A 14,355-nucleotide genomic window follows, 5' to 3' on the forward strand; every position below is an offset into this window, starting at 1 on the left:
TTCCCCCCAAGGCTCACCCCGTCTCTGAGAGTCCGAGAAGCACAGCACTGCCCCCACACTTTCATTGCCAGGGTTTACCTTATGGATGTGGACATGGAGAGTAGTAGGGATATCACACGCTCGGTTTTGCTTATTTATCATGGATGTGTATAGAGAAACGCACATCTGCTTCTGCTCAGGTTCATCTTTCTTGCTTAAAACCTAAAAAAGACATCACGTAAGAAGCAGGCATTCAGCATGAATCTGCGTGGTGGTATTGCCTGGTGAGGGAATGGATGGCATGAGGAATAGCAACGGAAACCCTCAAGCTATGGGTTTAGCAGCGTGCATAAGCGTGAAATGTCGTCTAGCAGTGTGCATAAGGTTGATATGTCGTTGACCCCCTGAGAAAGGCAAAACGCTAGAGGATTGGAATGCTTGAGCCAACACTGGCTAATCCTTTGGGTAGGATTCCAGCCCCTTGTTTTTTATCTCGCCTGTGCCTTTAGAGAAGGGAGCCAATCATATGGAACTCATTCCTGAGCCCCAGCCCCAGGATAAACTGCCGGGCTGTGTTTACTCCAAACGGGAACACCATCAAACCTAGACATGCTTCTTGGTTAGGAACGAGCTCAAGACCCAAGGAATGGCTCCTCCCAAATACCTAGGTTCACACCCCCACTACTCCCCCACATACCCTGAGATAGGCCGATCTTCTCCCCCTGTTTCCTCCCCTGGTTGCTTGCCTTTTGTTTTTACATGTAATTTGTGAAGATCCGGGCTCCAGAGGCTGCAGCACCGGGGATGTTTTGCCCTACAGTGGAGAACCATAGTTATGGTTTCCCCCCCTCCCCCTTCTAAGGGTAAGATGTGTGCTCCTGGAGGGGAGTCTTTCCTTGGTCACCTGAATTGAACAAATCATTTCACTACAGCTCCCATAACCCTCGGAGACTACATTAGCAACTTAATTGGATTCACCTGAAAAGAAAAACAACACAGCCTCCCTGAAGAGTGTTGGGACACGAAAGCGCTAGGAGGAGCAGAACAGCAGCACAAATACAACAGAAGGGATCCAATCTTGTGAATTGTTTTGGCAACATTTGGGTTCTAACCCAGTGAATTGGACACTTGATTTAACCCAGTTATTCTTTTTCTTTTTTCAGGTAGTATATTGGCCAGGACTTGGAGTGCACGCCACACCCCCCTTTTGTTTTCACATGTAATTTGTGAAGATCCGAGCTCCAGAGGCTGCAGCACTGGGGATATTTTGCCCTACAGTGGAGAACCATAGTTATGGTTTTCCCCCCTCCCCCTTCTAAGGGTAAGATGTGTGATCCTGGAGGGGAGTCTTTCCTTGGTCACCTGAATTGAACAAATCATTTCACTACAGCTCCCATAACCCCCGGAGACTGCATTAGCAACTTAATTGGATTCACCTGAAAAGAAAAACAACACAGCCTCCCTGAAGAGTGTTGGGACACGAAAGCGCTAGGAGGAGCAGAACAGCAGCACAAATACAACAGAAGGGATCCAATCTTGTGAATTGTTTTGGCAACATTTGGGATCTAACCCAGTGATTTGGACACTTGATTTAACCCAGTTATTCTTTTTCTTTTTTCAGGTAGTATATTGGCCAGGACTTGGAGTGCGCGACTCACCCCCCTTTTGTTTAAACATCACGAGAGCCCCACCTCCCACCAACATCATTAAGTCTGCCCGGGCCACACCTGACAATGCAGCCAGGGACGGTGACTCCCCAGCTCCCCAACCCCTCCTCCTTACATTCGGCTGAATACTTATCCAACTATTCGGTATTTGGCCGAATACTTAAATCTACTATTCGGTACAAACCTATTCAAAAGAGAGATAAACTAGTTGCAACATTGAAAATGGCAGTTCAGCATAAAATCTAGGCACATACTGTTTGTAATAATATACGTAACTCTGTATTATGCTGTTCAGAATTTCTATGTCAAGGGTGTAACTTTTTTAGCCTGCTCAGAACAATAGCTTTCCATCATCTGTCATAGTTTGAATATTACTGAAACTTTGAACTGGTGCAAGTACAATTTTGCACGGCGGATGCACCAGTGCATAAGTTGCCCCCATGCAAATGTGCATTGTTTCAGTGCATTATTGCTTCAGTGAAAGTAGGGTGACAAGCAGCAGTGCAGTGGTGCAAAGTTTGTGCGAGTTGGCCTTTGGCTTGGAGGGCAGTCTTGAGAGCCCACTATGAATTCCTGACGGCAACCTTTGCCGCTGCAATAACCTCCTCTCTCCCTGATGAGGTTTTCATCTTCTGTGGGCAATCAGCAGAGTGAGCCTCCAGCCGTGTGCCCTTGTGCTGTCAGGAGCGGGGCGCTGTAACTCACCGGCCGGGGGCTGAAGGATGGAGCCATTTCAGCAGTGCAGGCTGTACCCTGGACTGCCGTGGAGGAACCTTTCAATTACCAAGAGATTGGAACACGGTGGCCCCGTGCTGGTTGCCCCTGGGCCTTGTTATTACTTCTCAGAAGAGAGGAAGTCCCATGCTAGGCTGGTCGTTTTATGGCATAAATCCACTCCATTTCCATAGGGTCCGTGCACTGTAATGTGCCAAATGCACATCAGTCCTGTGGATTATTAAAGGGATACTGGCAGTGCCTAATTTGTGGGGGTGTTTGCCAGGGCACAGCCCTGGCACTTATTTTTGATCCCCGGCACTTATTGTCTCAGACTCACTTTAATAATGAAGTGGTGATAGCCAGTGCATCCATCAAACACAATGAGCAGGTGCGAGCTGTAGTGTAACCCCGACTATGTCGACACTGTGGGGAGCAGATATGGGTGGTGGCAGCAGTCGTGGTTGAACTGCACAGCCGCAGTGTTACAGGAGTACTAGAAAAATATCTGTGCCCTGACATTTTTTTGCAAATTAAGCACTGTAATACTGGAATATTAATTACTGTGCGATGGAAAGTCCTGAGCTTGGAGTAGCTTTCAGCACCCCTGCCATGTCTTTGAGGTTTCCCTCCTGATTTATTTGGGGCAAGACATCTCCCCGAGGGCTAGGATTCCCAGTGACCTAACAGGGTGTAGACTCTGACAAGTGCTCCCGAAGCCTTAGGGTTAACAAGCGTCCATTACCTAAAATATTCCACTTTTCTCTCGAGGCATATACTCTTGCGTGACTCACTCTTTGTTGACGACCTGTTTGGGGGCAGCTCTACTTCTTTTGGGAGGTAGAGCTGCATCTGTCCCCAGCGTCTATGACTCCCAGGCACCCCCTACAATGTAGGTAGCCCAAACAGCGAAAAGTGTTATTCACCAAGAATGCATGGGAAGATGCCAAGGTGGCTGGCCTTGCTCCAGAATGCAAGGGCACAACTAGACCATAACTTTGGGAAGAGGGGGGCTAATGCATCAAATGGTGGCGATAGAGCTGAACTCAGAGACTTTGTGTGGCCAGGACATATTTACTTCTATGGTGCTCCATTCCCCTCATCCCAAACAAATGTTTTTGAGAGTTAGTGTCAAATTAGCCACCTATAAGCCCCTTCCAAACAGGCTGACCCATGTCCTCCTGAAACCATCAAGGACAACATTGATTCTCTTGCTCCAGCCTTGGCCGACCTCTGCAACCTCTCTTTCGCCACTAGAGTTTTCCCCACTTCTCTCAAGCACTCTCCTGTGCACCGTACCGTCTGCTCAAAAAACCCTCTGCTGACCTTTCTATTCTGGCAAACTATCGCCCGATCTGTGTCACTCCTTTCCTGGGCAAACTCCTGCAGAAGTTGACTATCTCTCAGCTTACCCTCCACACTGAATCTGTTGGTTGTCTCCATGACCATCAGTGTGGCTTTAGAGCATCCAGAGGCACGGAAACTGCTCTTCTGAACACCTGTGAAGACCTGCTCTCAAATCTTGACTCTAACTCTCCTTCTGTCCTCATTCTTTTCAACCTCTCTTGTGCTTTCGATATGGTAAACCACAACATCCTGATCACCCGCCTCTGTGATACCCTGGGCATCACAGATCAGGCCCTAGTTTGGCTTGCCTCCTTTCTCTTGGACAGTCCGTCCCAGGAGGAACTTGAGTCCTTTCTCTCCTCTAACACTCTCTCTACATGTGGTGTCTCCCAGGGATCTAACCTATTCCCCTGGTTTCTCAATAACTTTTTCGAATTATGCCGATGACACCCAGTGTGCCATCCCACTATCTGGAGAGCACTCCAAATGCAAAATGTTGGGTGTGGTTATAGACCAGATGCTCAATATGAGGGCCCATGTGAGCAATACCGTATCAGCGTCCATCTATTACGTGAAATTGCTTGCCCACTTGAAACCTTTTACCTTGCAAGTCAATGCTGAATCTATAGCCAGAGCCATTATTGGAGCAAAGATTGACTATTGCAATAGCCTCCTGGTCGGTCTCTGCAAAGTCGATTCCAACAGACTCCAAGTGGTCCAGAACGGAGCAGTAACAGTGGTCGCTGGTTTAGCTCGCCGTGACCATGTCTCCGAGGCCAAGCGTGCCTTACACTGGTTCCCAGTAGAGGCCCGAGCCAAGTTTGGATGATTAACAATCATTTTCAAATGGAGACTTTGAATAATGCTCACCTATCCTCAAGACCCTATCATAGAGAAGGTCAGCAGCAGGTCATTAAGATCTACCAACCAGAGCATCCTGGCGATTCCGCGATGTAAACTAAAGAAGGTTGAGAATGGGGCCTTCTTCATTGCCGCACCCAAGCTATGGAACTCACTATCGCAGACACTTTCAACATTCCTCCCTGACGGTCTTTAAGAAAGCTCTTAAAACGGGGTTGTTCTACTGACCGCTCATCTACACAGCACTCCTTGGATCTCTCTAACCTGCAGGGACCCTGTCCCTTCTTGTTTCATGTACTGTATGTCTTGTTAGCGTCCTTACGCCTCAGGGTCCATGGCTGCACAATACAAATTAATTAAAGTAAAAGTAAAAAGTAAAATGTATTCATGGCCCTGCTGGCCCACAGGATCTCTTCCTTCACCTCTAACTTTCAGTGTTATGTGGACAATGAGCAGCTCAGCCTCTTCCTCCTCCTCGCTCATTCATGACTGTCTGTCTGCAATTCAGTCTTTGTGTGCTGCTAACGATCTCTGCCTCAATGCCAGTAAGACAGAGATCGTCCTTATTGGGACCCCTGCTCCTGCTTTCCCACTTTTACTCTGGCCGGCTATCCTTGGCCCTCTGCCCCACCTTCCAGTGAGGCAAAAAACATGGGGGTCATCTTCGACTTCACTCTCTCCTTCTCTTCTCACATGTCAGACATCTCCAAAAAGTCCCACTAACAGCTGCACCTCCTTTGAGGTATCTTAACTTTTCTCACTTTCCCCCAAAGGCTCATCGTCTCCAGAGCCCTGGTTCTCTCTAGGCTGGACTACTGCAACAGCCTCTTTCTCAATCTTCCTACTTCTACTCTCCATCTGCTACAACTCATCCAGAACAGAACTGCAAGACTTATCCTTGGCCTCCAGCCCAGGGACTTCATCTCTTTGGCTCTGAAATCCCTCCACTGGATCCCTGTGGCTGCAAGGATCAAGTTCAAACCCCTATGCATAGTACACAAGGATTTCTGGAGCTGGACCTGCACTATCTACAAAGCTCTCTTGCTCAATACTCTCCCACTAGAGCCCTCCGCTCGTCCTCCTCCAACTTTTTGCTGGTGAGCTGCTTTTCCAAAAAGGGATTTGGGAGTAGATTTTTATCCTCTGCAGGTGCCTCCTTCTGGGACAGCCTCCTTGCCTCGCTCCGTCTTGAGCTGGAGTTCATAAGTTTCAGAAACTCCTCAAGACCTTCCTCTTCTCTTCCTCTTTCTCTCTCCCTCTCGCATGCTAACCTCCTTTCCGTTCTCTCCCGCTTCCCTCCTCCTTCTCTACCTAACTCGGTTTAGTTTGCTCACTGGTCGCCTGGTGCACCTCCAGAGATCCACAGGTCCCAGGCACTCCCGCCAGTCTTTGCATTTTCCTCCCGGCCTCTGCAGTATGCTCAGCACAACTGCACTTTCAGTATATGTTCCATGGGTGCGGTACCACTCTGCACTTACCCCTGAGGGGTAACCAGAGGGGTAACCTCTCTGCACTTAAACCAGGGCCCTGCATGTCTGTGCACACCTGTTCCCACCTCCCACTCCCTCGCACTCCCATCTGCACGCTTGCATGACCTGTATGTACTAGGCCTAGTAAGTTTGTTTTGCCTGTCCCCCCTCTATCTCCCCTCCCTAGCTTGGTTGTGCCTGAAACACCTAATGCATTTGCACCAGGAGAAATGTCGTCAGGCCTAGTACGCTAGTTATTTTTTCTGTTAGATCATTCGGGAAATTCAAGGCCTAAGAATCACTACTGTATTCCCTTGCTTCCTTCCTGCCTTGAAGCGCTTTGATTCACTTCACTTGTGTATAAGCGCTGTACAAGTAAACAATTACAATTACAATTGGGCCAGAGAGATTGCCCCAAAACATGATATGCTTTAAATACAAAATGCAAATTTTAATGATAACTGCCAGCATGGCTGTGTTTGGGTTTGTCAGTTGGTAGTTCATGATGCATATCCGGCTGCATTGTACCATAACCCCATGTAAGACTAGTGGTTGCAGTGTTTTTGAATTGTAAGTGTGCAGTCAGAAAAGAGGTCCAGGAAACTGACTAGATACTGTGTTCCCTAAATTTGTGCCATGATACAGTGTCACATCACATAGCATTCCATAGCCTAACAGCATATCTCAACAACACACAATTTCAACAGCAAAACAGCATAGGTCACACAGTGGGATGTACACCCACCAAGACATGTCTGCACTAAGTTTCCCAAACACCACTCTAACCCACCACAGATACACCAACAAAACTCCCTGCACTCCTTAAACACCACTCTGACAGACACCGCGGTCAACCTCAGAAAAGATGTATGTTAGCAAACTGGAGTCCAAATTAACAAGTCACAAAATAGCTAAAGCGTACACACTATACGACATTATTGTCTTATCAGATCTGCACACAAAAGCATTGCAAGTAAGCATCCTTAGTTTGTCCTGTGTTAGTCCCCTTTCCCACCTTTTAGAGATTCTAAAGCTCCAAGAAACCATGAAAAAGGGAGAAGGTGTGTTATGCAATGCTCAATAACATAGCATACCCAGCTATAGCAAATCAGACATTTTGAGTTGGGGTAGTACTCTGAACTGTCAAGGGAACTTTGGAGACTGGCAGCCATAGGGCGGCACATTAATGTCAGTCTGCTATGCAAAAATCTCTGGTGCAGTGACTGGTTGGTGAGACTATATTTCTGTGTGTCAAATTAAGGGTTCTGGGAACTGAGGGACGGTCACTGCAGTAATAATGCAATTCTAGGTGGCTCTCTCAAAGGGCCACTAATGCAGGAGCACAAGGAGACACCATTTTGTCCCTAAAATCATGAAATCTGCCTCACTCTAAGGCAATTGTTTTTTAATAGTGTGAAGTTGATCACTTGCAAGCGCTCCACTTTCTGTGGTGAAGTCACAGTGAGATTGCATACTTTGTTTAAGCAGTGACACCATTCTTTTTTTACCCATCCTAGGTACATTATCATTGTACCTTTATTTTCCACATCCTGAATGGAACACTACAAGTCCTAGAATGCAAATCAATGATAGCCTGAACAATGTCCTTTTGTACAGCACTATGATTTCAGCACTTTAATAAACACAGGACGTCCTTTTCCTTAAAATATAAATAGCAGGGAGGGGGCCTGTTACGTTTGTCCTTACGTGCAAATAGGTCTCCGGCATGCAATTTTAGTCCTTTGCCCTATGCAGTGGAAAAACAAATGCGTAAATGCAAGCAAAATCGCTTGTGAACCTTAGTTTGCTTCACTTTGTAGTGCAAATTGAGTGCATGCCAATGGTAGGCAGTGTTTGCAATGCATTCCTTTGGAACCTGCCTGTTTTTAGCAGTGTAAAAAGCAGTCAGATTCCATAAGAATGCAAAGATTTGTGCTAGTCTGAATGTCAGGCTGGTGTAAGTGCTTGTACCTTTGCATGACAGAGAGGGTCGGGTGGTGCAAAAGGCAATTGCATTCCATGCTCCCTTCCCACAATACAAATTAATGAAAATATGGCTTGGTATAAAAAGCATGCAAAAAATCTTTCAGTATACATTTTACACATGCTGTTTATGGTACTTCTTATTAAACATCATCTCCACTCTAAAAGACATTGGGCCTCATTATGACTCTAGCGGTAGCCCGGTTGCCGCCGGAGTCATGAATTTTCATTACATTACATTGCATTACAGCCCCGGCTGACCCAGTGATTGCCCATTCCCGGGCGCCAGAAAATATTACACCCCATTCCCACTTGAGTCCCATTGGACTCAATGGGAATGGGGAGGACGGATGCACCGGCACCATTCATGAATGGTGCCGGTGCATCCATCGAGTTCTGAGCACCAGTGCCGTTCCGCCCGCCAGGTCAGACCTTGCGGGCTGAAAGGCACCCGCTCACAGACTCATAGTTTGCCGGTCTGGAAACAATGGTACCGGTAAGCTTATAATGACCCCCATTGTGTAAAAAGGTTACCTTGTATAAAGATTGTTTGGCAAAAACTAAAGTTTGCTTATGTAATTCATGATGTTGAGAACATTCAATATCTACATACAACCTAGCTCTTTTTTGCATGTCAAGCTAGTGGATATCATGGGTATAAACAAATCTTTAAAAGGGAGCTTCATTGTTTTACACGCTTCAATTGTCTTGGAAAGAGATGCAGATTTGTGAGTTAATTGGAACTAAACAGAGGTCTTTCAGTTCGAAATGCCCCACTGCGGGGCCAATTGGCTAACAATTCACGCCTAAGAAGGACACTGCCGATAACACAAGGAAAGGAGTTGCGTGGACGCTGACTCTGACTCAGGTTCCCTCGGGCATGACGCGGAATTTCAGACGTGGGGGGGATCTGGAGCCTAATTATCGCGGTGGTCTTCTGCCCACGAACCCATGATCATATAAGGAGTTGTTTTTATACCTGCCTTTCATGGCAGAATGCATATCAATGAATGTATTTCAGTGTTTGTAAGGCACCACATGCCAACTTGGATCCAATTCCTGTGGCCGTCTGTCACATGGATGGTGTGCGAGTGTTGTGAATGGCATGCACTGTACCTCACCTGAAGGGTGAGGATCCTGGTCCAGGCTACTGTGCTTGGGTTCCACTGTCTAAACAGCGACGGCACGCTTAAGACATAGCATAGGCTGGCTCTCTAGGTGGGAGAATGGGCTGGGCTCTCGAAATGCCCAGGAATGTGGGGAATGCCCCACTGTCCCCCGTGTAGTCAATAAAGACCAGGCTCTATAGGCAGGCATATGGGCAGTGTGAAATGGGCGTGGGTCCAGTCTATAATTCCTCTGTGACCAGTGCCCTGGACCTGGCTGTGTGGAAGCTCTTTAAACCAACTAAAAGTCCTATGTGGGAGGATATGTCCCTTCTTGGCTGAGGCTTCTACGAGTCACCGTAACAAGCCAGTCTTTTGCACCTGTCTCGCCCAGAGCTGTGGATACACCCTACTATTATAAGAAGACAGCAACATGATCTCGGATCCCAAGGGTGGTGGAGAGGATTTAGTCAGAGCTCTTCCATTCAGGGACCGAGGAATCTGTTATGTTGTGGTGAAAGGCCTTAAATCTAGGGGGTGCCCTTTAGCAAAAGAGTATTGTGATATAGGTTTGGGGTTGGCCTGGAATCATGTGGGCTGGAGTAGCAGTTGTACCTGTGTGAGGTGTCACACTCCTGTTACCATGCTCAAACATGTCCAAATGGAATGTTAATAAGCTGCAGTATCTTTTAGCAAAAGCTTCAGTTGGAGTACCTGCTGCCTGCAGGGATTACCAGACCCCTCCAGGAAAGCAGTCTGAACTAATCCAAAATACCCTTGCACCCTATCCGAGGTACCTGCCCTCCATTCACATCCACCCCTCCCCCCCCATGTTCATCAGATGGAGCGCTCCACTCCAGCCAGGGCAAGCCCCCGCACACTACACCATCCTGACCCCCGAGATGTCAAAGGACTGGCCCGAGCCTGGATCCCTGAACGCCACGATGGATACCCTTTTGGTCCTCCCCATGGAAATGTATTCTGGGATTAGTGCTGTGAATGGGTGAATTGTTGTGTCTTGTCCTTCTGTACACCATGCACGCCAGCTCAGGAGAATGTTGATGAGTGCTTGCTTGGTCAGTGAATGCGTTGAATCTGTGCATCGGGGCCTGAGCTGGAGTGCAGGAGCAAGGACGGTGGGTGCTCCTGTTCATATATCTTAAGAGAAACTGGAACTTGTATATACTGTAAGTGGTACGACGTCCCTTCATCGACATTTTTCGATAGATTTTTTGCTGATTTTATTTTCTTGAAAAAAACCCATCTAAAACATAGGGGGCTGTCGGGAAGGGTATATAAGGGGTTGGGGGTCGGGAATAGTGTTAGATTAATAAGCGGTGGTTGGGGGAACCCCCCAAAAAGAAAAAGAACATTTTCGATGGAAGATTTCGGGAAAGAAAATGTGAATCCCTCGAAGCTGCCATGTACTCCAATTGGGCACAATAGCTTTATCTGAGCTACTTTTGCAACTCCCACTTGCACCCTGTAGGCATTCTTTTCAATTGTTCTGCTGGCCGAACAAAGTTCATCAGGCGCTGTCAATCTCTCATCAGCTGCCTCCACAACTTCAATAAAGCAGACTCCCTCTGTAGAATTGTAATTTCCTTTTTAAAATATCACCACCCAGAGCTTTAGACCCCTTGCTTCCCCAACCAAAACCTCACCAAAACATTTATATGCATGTCTATGCATGCGCTTTGACGGTCACTGTGCCGCCACATTACACCATCATCCCATTCAATGTGTTATCCTTGAATGTAGGCTAAGCTGCTTCTTCATGGGGTGGATCTGGCTATTGCAGGAATTGCCCTCCTCTAGCCCCACATCATACTCCAGATACAGAGGGATGCCCAATTAAGCCCAACGATTTGACATAATGGGGGAAGCATTGCTATTGTCCTGAAATCCACAATGTCCACCACAGACCAGTACCAGAGCAGTACTGGCCCTACCAATCCTCAATGCAGATGCTTTGGCGACCAGCATCCTCTCCGCTCGTGTCTGATGCTTCAAAGGAATCCTGTGGTGACACCACCAACCTTTCCCAGCACTTCCCTGGACTCCCTAGGTGACATTCTGGGATCACAGGTCATTGCCTTTAGCCCAGGGGTCTGCAACCTGTTGCTCACCAGGCAATTAGGAATACAACCCCTTTGATCCCTCAGTATCTGGCTAGGGCTGATGGGAGTTGTAATCCAAAACATCTGAAGAGCCAAAGGTTGCAGACCCATCCTCTAAGAACCTCTCTCAACCACTTAAAACATCTGTCTATCATCATTGTAAAGAAGCTTCAAAACTGAAGGTGAAATTATTATTTTTTTTAAATATGTTTTAATTATTATATTTGTAAACAACAATCGGCACATGTGTTAAGAATACAATTAAAATGTCCGTGTACATGATGTGCCACCCCAAAGTGTCATTCTCCAAGGTAAAATGAAAAAATGCCATCACCTAAACTTAAAAAACCCAAATCAAACCAGTGGTGGAAAAACTATTTAAACAACTGCTAGCTGCACTACACTTTAAATAAGTGCATAGCACTATTGAGACAGCGCTCAACATGTATTCAGAAATATCATAGCTCGACATGGCACAGAGGATTCATCAGGAGCGCACTCTATAATAGCAAGGACTTGGGACTAATTAAATCCAAAAGTCAAAGGTCATCCAAAGTGACATCCCCAGAGAATATCCCACTACATTTCGCATCCTGAAAATGACACATACCCAATGATGTTGAACAAAAGGTCTCACCCAACGGACACTATTCATGTATTATGTTTTTTTTTGTTTTAAAAAGGTCTTACTCTACCATAGCTGCAACACGCATGATAAACTTAATAGAGCCTTAGTTGCTGTTCTCCTCCCAATTGATAAGCGCCTACATGCCTGTGGGCTTTGTGCGCTAAATACATGACAAACTAAATAAATAAAATTGTATGGTTCCCCTTGTCAGGAAAACGCCACGCTCACGCTCTCGTGCAAGCAGAGCAACCTTTCAATTCAGGCCTTCGCTTACCTCCTCCAAACCCCTGTTCCAATCACGTAAAACTTCAATCAGACAACGTTGGAAATCATCTCGCAGGGGTAAAACCTCGATGCGTCGCATCTGGTTCCGGGAACGCTTGGGGTTGCCTTGGAAACGTTGGCAACCTAATCAAAGATTGCCATTGCTTCATGAACAGCGAGATGCGTTGCGTCAAGTCAGCTGATGCCTTTAATACTCCGCGCAGAATTCAGAATGCTGCTTCTGAATTTCGTTAGCAGTGGCGTCTTCATTGTTTGTTTACCTTGCTCTTGTTACCTCGACCCTGTTTTGTCTCAGGACTGCTCTTTTCTGTATCCTCGGCATATCTCCACTGATCTACAGCTACGGTTTCCGACCCGGAGCGACCAACGGACATCTCCGCTTCCTGCTCTTGTCCTTTTTTGCTCTCGGATTTGTTGACCTCGGAATTCCCATCGGATTGCTTTCGTCTTGCCCTTGAATTGTTACCACGTATCACGGAACTTTTGGACTTTCTTTGTACCCCTGCTTGGATTAAGGACTTGGTTACAGGCGTCCTTGTTTCATCGGTGTTAAGTGGATTTCCAGACTCTGCGCAGGCGTCCTCGTGCCGTCGGGGATAGTTTGTTACAGGACTTTTGTTACTTGGATTCTCCTCTACCTTACAGAATAAGGACACTTGAATACTCTCCAGGAATTACAGCTATTCAAATGGAAAACATTAGTAAGATTGGTACTCTACTCTAGTGTATTTTCTAACTGCCTTATTGTGATTTGCTGGGTTCTAATTCTGGTTATGTTTCCAGGGCTACACTTTCCATATACCTTGGCAATATTCTTAGCAGACACCCAAACCCTTCTTTAGTGAGTATTGCTACTGTACTTATTCTAGAATACTCTGGTGTGTGTTCTTGGCTAATCTCTTGTTTTTCCTTTGCAGCCAGCAGTGTACCAGGGCATGACTCATTTTCGGGGAATACTCACCTCTATATGTCCTTTTGTATTCTTGAGGGGTATATTGTCAGAAAGAACCAATAACTTCACGACGTGTCAAAATGCCATTCTGTTCTGTCTTTAGACACTGCATCTAACACCCCTCAACTACTAACCTGTATGGGTAAGGGGGGGGCGAGGGGGGTTCCATCACAAATAAAATCTTCTGAAATTCATCTAAACATATGTTTGCTTGACATTCTTTTGGGCTTGGAAGAATCTTAAAACCACAAAGCCTCACTATGAGTTCAAAAAACCAACGTTACATCAGTTTTATGTATCCTAATCTCTTATAATATATCTATCTATATATATATATATATATATATATATATATATATATATATATATATATATATATATATATATATATATATATATATATATATATATATAGATAGATATATTATAAGAGATTAGGATACATAAAACTGATGTAACGTTGGTTTTTTGAACTCATAGTGAGGCTTTGTGGTTATATTATATATTATATATATTTTTTAAACCTTGGGGGGGTCACTCGCCCTTCCTTCCCTAGCAATCCTCTTCAGCTCAGGAAGAAGTGAAGTTGTCTACCCAGGATAACTCCTAATCGTGCCTCCCTGATCGCGTGTCCCCTCGGACCAAGAATTTTTGGAACTTTAAAAGAAGATGTTTCTGGCACTGAGGTTGGTTCCTCTATGGTAGTCCCAAGCTTGCAATACTGAGTGTGCAAACGGTCTTTACGCTTCTGCACTTAACTATGCTACTAGGTCCTCTATTCTAATATGTTTTCTCTTAAAATACCACACATTAATGGTGACGAGATTCTAGGTACTGTTAAACCAACCTAGAATGAAAGTAGAAACTTGTAGTCTGTATGTACATAGGCAGGATAAGTGATTAATAAAGTTTATATAGCGATAAGAGAATTCTTAATTATTTCCAATGTCCTCATATAACCCAACATTACGAGGTTTCATAAAAAAGATCATCCGTTGTTCTACTCTTAGCAATACATATTCCATATTGTCCTGACTACATTGAATCATTCTTAGTGCTGGCCATTGTAAATCATGCTCCGCATTACATTGCTAATGTAATGTGCTAAGGGAGTTTGTGTGTTGCAGTAATCTATATTCCCTCGCGCTTCTAATATACGCATGTTTACTTCTGACTTTGTTTCTCCAATGGAGAGTTTTTTGTACAAACATCTAATTGCATAAATAACTCCTTTAGTATTCCAA

General features: G+C 45.6%; 1 long non-coding RNA gene across 1 annotated transcript; it reads left to right on the forward strand.

Moving 5' to 3' along the window:
- Positions 1–12,369: 12,369 nt before the first annotated feature.
- Positions 12,370–13,235, forward strand: LOC138581807 (uncharacterized). Its single transcript, XR_011304796.1, has 3 exons — positions 12,370–12,860; positions 12,943–13,000; positions 13,077–13,235. It is a non-coding gene; the product is annotated as an uncharacterized lncRNA (long non-coding RNA).
- Positions 13,236–14,355: the final 1,120 nt, after the last annotated feature.

The sequence above is a fragment of the Ambystoma mexicanum genome, chromosome 3q (assembly GCF_040938575.1).
Source record: "Ambystoma mexicanum isolate Mex_15411 chromosome 3q, UKY_AmexF1_1, whole genome shotgun sequence".
NCBI classification, from domain to species: domain Eukaryota; kingdom Metazoa; phylum Chordata; class Amphibia; order Caudata; family Ambystomatidae; genus Ambystoma; species Ambystoma mexicanum.